Consider the following 6,053-nt stretch of genomic DNA (forward strand, 5'->3'; position numbering starts at 1 on the left):
TAGATCCACTAAATAAACAAAAATGTTAATTTCATTATTTGCTCAGTAATTTCCCTCTGTAGGAAAGGTATTCTTTTAAAAAATGGTCAGTCAATAATGAAGAGAAGTTAAAGTGACAGTGTGCTAAAAATACATAATTAAACCTCTGAACCTAAAATTTAGGTTTAAAAGGGGGAATCAGTAACTTGATTTTAATGACATATGTATGACACATATATAACCACATATGTCCCCTGCATAAAAATTTTTGTTTAAAATTCACAAAGTAAAATTGTACTTTGCCATAGCAAAATGTATAGAGATTTGACAGGCCAAGTTTCTTTCACCATACTCCAGTAAAATTAGAAATAAGTGAAAGGTGACCAAAGCGTTTTAAAATACATGGATGTTAAGGAATACTCTCTCTCCTAGAACTTATTTTTTTAAACATTTTTATAGTTTTATCGAGATATAATTGACATAAGTTTAACGTGTACAGCATAATGACTTGACTTACAAGTATTGTGAAATGGGGGCTTCCCTGGCTGTCCAGTGGTTAGGACTCCACACTGTCACTGCCGGGGCTGCGGGTTCAATCCCTTGGTCAGGGATTAAGATCCCACAAGCGCAGCCAAAAAATATATATATATTGTGAAATGATTACCACGATGAGTTAACATCCATCATCTCATATAGATACTAGAAAAAGAAAAAAGTGGGGTTTTTTTTCCTTGTGGAGAGAACTCTTAGAATTTGCTCTCTTAGCAGCTTTCAGATGTACCATTCAGCAGCATTAACTGTAGTCATCATGTTTCCTCCCACACTCCTGCTTAGTCTTCAGTACTTTTGTACTTTGTCCACCTTATTTTGTGGTTTGATGTTTCAGTTTACTCCTAGGCCTGACAAAGATAAACGTGCTTTTACTGTTTTTGTTTGTTTGTTTTTATAAATTTATTTATTTATTTATTTATTTTTGGCTGCGTTGGGTCTTCGTTGCTGCACGTGGACTTTCTCTAGTTGCGGCGAGCCGGAGCTACTCTTCGTTGCAGAGCGCGGGCTTCTTATTGCGGTGGCTTCTCTTGTGGAGCATGGGCTCTAGGTGCGTCGGCTTCAGTAGTTGTGGCATGTGGGCTCCAGTAGCTGTGGCTCACATGCTCTAGAGCGCAGGCTCAGTAGTTGTGGCACAAGGGCTTAGTTGCTTTGTGGCATGTGGGATCTTCCCAGACCAGGGCTCGAACCTGTGTCCCCTGCATTGGCGGGTGGATTCTCCACCACTGCGCCACCTGGGAAGCCCCTGTTTTTGTGTTTTTTTGTCCAAAGAGATTTCAGCTTGGAGCGGGGAGGGAATCCAGACTTTTTGATGCTGTTTTCAGATATGCCTTTTATATTTCTAAATTTCTTTTGGATTTTGTACTTAATCAATACCCTTTATTTTGTATGTCTCATTTAATGTACTTGATAAGACCAGTTAATCTTACCTACGACTTTAGAACTTTATCTTGAAAAATCAGTACTCTTCCTGTTTGCTGAAAGAGGTTGCACATGGACTCAGTTTCCCTTTAGAAGACTTGATGAGTCACATCAGTAACTTGCATATTGCTCTTTACAAATTATAGCAGCCTAGGTTCTTAATTGGAAAGCACATGAGCCAGTTCTAACCAGCTGATTCAGAGCATACTAGGTGGCTTCAAGAACTGGCAAGAAAGACAATGTTCAGGGCTTCACAGAAACAATTGCTGAATCATGCTGCAGAACCATGAGAGTTCCTTAGTGTTCCCAAAGTTCTTTGAGATATAGTAAAGAACTAACTCTATCTTCGGATTTGAAGTCTGGGCAAGTGCCTGGTTCTGTTGGATTGTAGGCTGTGCCTGCACCTGCGTTGTGTAGAAGGTTAAGACGCCAGGGCCACCAGTGCCTAGTGTTTCCTGGAGAGTCCATAGTTGTAGATGGGCTCTACCTTCTACTCATACTAATTCTTTGGGCAGTTTGTCATTCATAGAATTGTTACTCATTTGCTAAGCAACAGCGAAGGAAAAAACAAAAGATTTCCAGTATAGCAGGCCCTTGCCTAGCCCATGTGTCAACATTTTCTTCACTCTCTACATTTTCACTTACTTTAATATGTATATGCAGCCTCCTACTTAACCTATCACGGCTCTCTTATAACCAAAAATGTGTACTCTCTTCCTCACCCAGGGCTTCACATCTTTGCTTCCACTTCCAAGTCTGGGATCTCTGAGTGGTGTCCATTCCATTTCTAGTGAAAAACTCCTCATGTAAAAAGATGGTTCAGATGCTGGGCATTTAAAAAGGATGGGGGGATTATAAACCAGGTCAAATTACCAAGCAAATATTCAGTAACTTTGGTTGTGAGTAGATATGCAAAAGCTTTCTAAAGCTGCTTTTGTAAAACCACAAACAAGTTGGTGACACGGGCAGTTTTTACTGCTTAGGATAGTTTAATCCTTATTTAGATTTGTTTGGGGGTCTAACTAAATCAATGTCTGTTTTATTATGCTTTGCAGTAAAAATAGTATTGTTAAATTTAAAAATACCACTTTTGGCATTTGCCAAGTGGATCTTCATGTTGGAACAGTAAAGTTGGACCTTCTATCTTCTGGCCAATGTGGTACTGATTTGTAATCCACTGAGGATGGCATTTCAGTGGAAATAGGTTGATAAATGGGATTGATAAACCTTTCCGTAGTAGTTTTATCACCTTTCTGGACTCTTTAACATCTTCTGTGTTCTATTGAGGTCATGACAGTCTTCATGATCACCTTCTCTCTTCTTCAGGGAGGACTCCTGGAATTTAACTGTTGGATCAAGCTCTTGAAACACATATTCCTTTTGAATATTGTTCTTCTTTTCTGCCCAGGCTCTACTAGTTACTCTCTGACAGTGTTTGCTTAGATCTGGACTGTTGATACCTATGCCTGTGGTTCACTGCACAACAGATCCAGCAGGTTGGTGATTCTTCTGACTGGAAGCTCTTCTTGTTCTATATTTGGTTTGTCCACATGTTTTTCCACCATTCCTCGCTTTCTGAAGGGACTAGGACCACACTACCCCTGCCAGATATTTTGTGGAATGCTGGAACTTTCTATGGGTGTAAGTTCCTGATTTTTCTGTACTCTTGAAAATCATGGACATGCCATTAACTTTAATTGATAATTTATTTTTAAGAAGTAATACGTAGCTGTGATCATAAGTGGAATGTGCTGAAATTTTAGTAGTGGGGATTAGGTTATAAAAGAACCAAACCTATGGAAAAACCAGAAGAGGGTTTTCTGATGAAATCTCAAAACTGTTTATCTGTAGTCTCTGGTATTACTATTCTCTACTAATTATATGGGGTTCCATCACCGAAACTCTCTGCTTTAGTATCTATGTTGCACTGGGTAGAGGGAGTTGGAGTCACTTTTTGTAATCTGGTGCTTTAATTAGATATAGCTGATAGTATTGATCATCTAGACCTGTATACAATACAGCCAGTTCCAAGATGTGTCCCCAGAAAACTGGATGCCCAGTCACCACAGGCTACACCCATCCCCGGGTGGTGTAGCCTCTACCTTGTATGAGTATCCAGTCATGGTTCCTATGTTCACATGGGAAGATGGGATGACTACTGTGTTTGGAGTATTGTTCTCTGTTACTGCTGGATAAAGTCCAGTTGCATTTTTTATACAAGGAAAACAAGTTTCTAGCTTTAAATGAAACTAAAATTGTTTGGGGGGGTGTGTTTATGAAACATTCAAATTGGTCAGAAGACACTGAATGAGAAAAAAAAATGTTTAAGTAAAAGATGGAGACTAGTTTAAAACAAGAGTTAAATTGAAAACAGCAGCATTAGTTCACACCCTTAAAAGCTGAGCAGCCTCTTGGGTTGCACATCATCCTGGGGATCCATCAGTGATGCAGCAGCAATTTGAAACCAGGGCTCTTTGGTGAGTAGCTTATGTTCAGGCAGAAAGATAGAAATGGGCTTGTACTATCTTGTGGATAATAGGTTAAAAAACACTTGGAGAGACATTTGGGTGGTGTTACATATGCCACAGGGGCCACTAACCTGTGTGGAATTCCTGGCAGCCAAGCAGGAACACTTTGAGCATTGAGAAACCATTAGTCATAGACAGCTGGACCAAGGTAGGTCAATACAGAGCCATGGGTCTTTCGTGAGATGCAGTATCAGGCGTGCTGAAGAAAGGCATTCTTACTCTGTTCAGACTGCTCTAACAAAAATACTTTAAACTTGCTGTATCAGCGTCTGAGGACTCACTTCCTGCTCCTTAGCTGCACATCTTCTTGTTCTGTTCTCACAAGGACTCTGAGGTCTCTAAGGCCTCTTTTATAAGGGCACTAATCCCATTTGTGAGGTACCCTCATGACCTAATCACCTCCCAAAGGCCTTCACCCCTTAATATCACATTGGGGGTTAGGATTTCAACATATGAATTTGGTGAAGGAACACAAGCATTCAGTCCACAACAGGCACAAACTCAACTTCTAATAGCCTTCAAATAAAGGTGCATTATATTGGTCAGTCCCAATTGCCCTGCAGGCAAGTGTTGGTCATCATTAATTTTATAACATATGCAAAATAGGCTTATATGGAGGTCCATACAGAAAAAGGCACCTTCACTAGGATGAAGATCTGGAAACTACACATTTTAATCTCACAATGAAAGGGGCATCTAAAATTCCAGCTTAGGCCCTTCACTGACTGACACTGGAGGTTGATCTCTTCATTACTTGCCTCTGGTGGATAGGCCACGGGCTCTGTAAGGACACATAAATATGCCATTAATAAAGGAGCCCAGCGATGATGTAGAGGGGTGGGATAGGGAGGATGGGAGGGAGTCTCAAGAGGGAGGGGATATGGGGACCACATGTATGCATATGGCTGATTCGCTTTGTTGTGCAACAGAAACTAACAGTCTTGTGAAGCAATTATACTCCAATAAAGATCTATTAAATAAATTAAAAAGTAAAAAATAAGGGAGCCCAGCCCCAGGTGTATTTGGTCATGTTTATCATTGAAGGGAGCAGATAAGGAGGAAAAAGTGATTGGGATTAATGATAACTCACCTTCCATGAGACCCTCGTTTGCTCTTTGGTAAAACTTAGGAAGAAAACAAGAAAAAAATATGTGAATGAATATGGCCCATTTCATGAAATGGGAGTGGAGGTGGGGCAGGCAAAGTGTAGATTATTTATCTGGGAGGCAAACCATAGAGGGGGGGAAATACAAATACCAACTCTAAAGCAACACTAAATATGTGGCCGAGGGAGGCTTAGGAACGAAATATCTAGGTAGAATTCTGGTCGATAGTTCTTTTTCTTGTGTGGTTTTCTTAATCCCCTTACTTTTTAACAGTTGCTTCCATCTTTCAAGGTTGGAGGGTCTCACATCACTCAGCCAGATGTGCTAGAACCGGATTGAAATATGGGCTTACTTCCTCTTGTGGAAAACAGTACTCCATCTACCAAACATCTGGGACAAATTAGACTATAATTGGCTTCCTACTGCCCCCCAGTTTACACAAGTATAAACAATCTAGTATAATTTAAATAATTAGATGATCTAATGATCTAGAACCATCGAATTCCTAACCTAATCACCCGAGTGCAATCAATCCACCACCTACCTAGCTTCGATTTCCCCAGATGATAAGAACAAAATCTTAATTTATAAAACATATCTCAACTTAAAAAAAAACACAACTTTTCCTTTACATAGGTGGTTCTTAAACTTTGCCATGCATCAGAATCAGAGGGAGTGCTTCTTATAACACAGATTTCTGGGTTCCGACCCGAGAGTTTCTGATTCAGTAGGTCTGGGGTGGAGTTTGGGGGTTTGCAATGATTCTGCTGGTCCAGAACCACAACCTGAGAACCACAGCGCTAGAACGGTTTTAAGTATTTAAATGGAATTCACTTATAATATGTCTGGCTCACAAAAGTTCTAAGTTCTTGCCTTAAATTGTGCCAAACTTTTAACTTTAAATTAGGAGAGGAAGTTTGTGCTGGGCAGAGTCTGGCAGCCAGAGCTAAGCGAGATGCGTGAGAAGGTG

This window comes from Mesoplodon densirostris, chromosome 19, assembly GCF_025265405.1.
Source record: "Mesoplodon densirostris isolate mMesDen1 chromosome 19, mMesDen1 primary haplotype, whole genome shotgun sequence".
Taxonomy (NCBI): Eukaryota; Metazoa; Chordata; class Mammalia; order Artiodactyla; family Ziphiidae; genus Mesoplodon; species Mesoplodon densirostris.